Below are 3128 nucleotides of genomic sequence, written 5' to 3' on the forward strand. Positions count from 1 at the left end.
GTATAGATCAGGGTGTGCACGATGCCTTTCTCTTCTGAATACCTAAAAAAAGGAAGTTAGATCCTGGTGTTGTCAAATGGTCACCAAATGATTTGAAAAATGTAGGAACTGCTTTTCCATGATCTTTTCAAAGAACTCCTGGCCAGAAATTAAAGGATATTAGTAGTCCTAGAAAGAGTTCTATTTAGCAGTTGAAGTGGAGAAATAAAGGATCAGGCCTCTCCTATTATAAACTCTGTGAGAGCTCTCTTCCTCTATCAGCTTCCATGGGAACAGAAAAGTAAAAGCACAAATAGTCTGTTTTGTTCATTTTATTCACAAAGATGACCATGAGCTTGACATCTTTGAGAAAAATTTCTGTTTTACAAAGCTACCAGAAAATGAAGTATAGGATGAACTGATAAGACAAACAGTCATTTAATTTGTACAGATAGTTCAGAAAGTAACAGTAACATATAACAAAAAAAAAAAAAAGAAATCTGTAATTAATACAATTTTCTTGGTATCTAGCTCAAGGTCTGCTTTCTCTCACTTCCTTATAACCCTACAGGCTTGCACTCCTATTGCAATTTTTATTGAAGTCTAACTTGGACTACTGTCACAGTCATGCAGATGCTCAAATCTGTGCTCTTTGAATACTGTTTTTGAAATGCAGGCAGTTGCAGTATTGTGACATTTTTTTAATGGGTTGGATTAATTTAATTTCATCCATGAAATTTATATTCTCCCAACTTTCTCTCTCAGATTTTCCCTGTGAATTATCTACCAATACGTATCAAGCCAGAATTACTGGGCTATGAAGATATGAGTTCTAGACTCATATCTACACCACTCATCCCTCACAGTTCCCTTTCAAAATACTATGTTCTATTTTCCCATTTTAAGTCCTCTACAGAAATAAGATATCCACATTTTATTAATCAGAACTCTTGATAAAGAGTGGCACCCATATCTCAGCTTTGTTGCCCTGTGTTAAGAGTGCTGGAACAGTGAAGTGGGACAACTACTCATATCATCACTGAGTGAGTTAGAAGTTAAATCCAACATAAAATTTCATTTTATGACCCTCAGACTAAACTTTCCTGCTCCTAAGGCTGTCCTGTATTTCCAAGATCTATTCTTGCAATATTCAAGGGACAGTCTTAACAACTTTATTTTTAATGAACAGCCAATGTGATCAGTAGGTATTAACTTGTACAAAAATATTTGTCAAGGTCCATGCTAAAGATACAAAAACCTTACTGATTTGTGTGTTGGGTTTGTTGGATTTTTTTACTGCTAGATCAGTTTCTGCCCCTAAAGACACTGAGCAGGGCTCCCTGGAGTCTTTTTTAAAGTATTTTGTGCGGATAAACGCATATCGTGTAAGTGCTGATAAATGAGGCCAGGTATATTTTAATAACCTTCAACATGGAAGGTATTTGTGTACCACTCTTACACACAGTCAGTCACTGTGTATCTTGGCAAAGCAAGATCCGTTTCTGAGGAAAGAGAACTATTTCCATCCTTAATAAGTCATTCCAAGTTTCCTGTGATGTTATAAATAATCGGGCAAGCAGCCGGTTTTATTCTCCCTAATTTGATATGGCAGACTTGGAGAGCAGAAAAGTTCAGCCTCAACATAAGCTCTAGAGTTGGACTTTGACCAAAATTTCCCCCTTCCCTCCCATAATGAGATAAAGTTTATCATAAAACATGCTTACCAAGGCAGCTAAGACAGGGCTCAGGCTTCACATCCATTTCCTAGGAGCCCCTAGTCAGTCCTGCATGCTGCACGCATGAGGTCACAGCCTGCTGGGCTTGCTTGGGGGAGCTGGCAGCTAGGCTGACAGTCTTAGCTAATACACTTGTCATTTGGAAAATAAAAAAGTGCTTGCAAAACACAGCTTAAATTAGATTGTGAGTAACTGGAAAAGGAAATATAAAGTCACACTGTTTTATATGCGTGTCGGGAAGGCAGTGAGGTGGTGCATTGAGTACCTGGGTTACTGGCAAAGGTCAAGCACCCTCATGACAGATATCTTTTAAAAATTTTGAGGAGATACAACAATCATCACAGAACTTTCTGCACAATTCAGAGACATGAGAACATAGCAGAGTTTAATTTTATATGTAAAAGAAGGTCAGTTGAAAGGACATATTCCTTCATAATTATAAAAGCGACAAGAGGAACTTATGATTATATTAGAACCTGAGAAGTTTTTTTTTAAATCTGCCTCTACAAATGATGTTTGACAATATTTTGGGAAAGTCATTCAAGCTGTTTCTAATTGTCATTCAATTGCAAAAGAAGTTAAAGAAATAACACTATCTGCATCTCAGAAATTCAGGAAGATTAATTAGATAATGTTATTGAAATTGCTTATAGGCACTGAGTAATAATAATGCACACCAAAGCACTTCATTGATGTTCATTACTTACAAATATGAGGGAAAAAGAATTTTTTTGTTGTTTTTTAAAAGCTTCAGGTCATATTTACAGATCAACTTCATTTCCAAAATGCAATCCAGATGTATTGTCATGGATTTTAAAATAAAATTATAGCTTTAAGGTAAAACATGCTAATAGGAAAATTAACTTGTTCTGATGAGTCATAACATAAAGTAATTTCCCTTTCAAAACAAAACTAAAACCTTACTTTGGTCCATTAACCCAGACGGTATTCCATCAGAAGAGGTAACTTGGATTCAGCTTGGATCTTTTATGCTTCCTAAGACACTCTTCATCCTTAAAAAAATACTATATGGGAATTAAGGACATTTTTCTAAAGAGATCTACTTCCAATTGTAAATCCTCTATTAGAAAATAAAGAAACTGTTAGCTGAGTTACACTTCCCTATCGTTTATATGATTCTTAACAAAGAGTACCAAGTACCTAATCTGCTCTCTCTTTCCTCTCTCTGACTTTCTATTCCGCAAAATCAAAAGATGTCTCTCAAAGACTGAAAAGGTCTTCCTGGATAGTGATGTAATTTTCTCAAGTAGAATGAACACTGGAAAGACAGAGAGTCTGAACGATTTGTTTGGATAGTGAGGCAACCCTGTTGCCCTGTTGCCAACTGGAGCAGAACACTTTCTGCTTCTGCAACAGGTCTGAGCAGCACAACCTGGCTGCTTTCTGGAATGT

The sequence above is a fragment of the Agelaius tricolor genome, unplaced genomic scaffold (assembly GCF_023055355.1).
Source record: "Agelaius tricolor isolate 1412-34295 unplaced genomic scaffold, bAgeTri1.0.p SCAF_5, whole genome shotgun sequence".
Lineage (NCBI taxonomy): Eukaryota > Metazoa > Chordata > Aves > Passeriformes > Icteridae > Agelaius > Agelaius tricolor.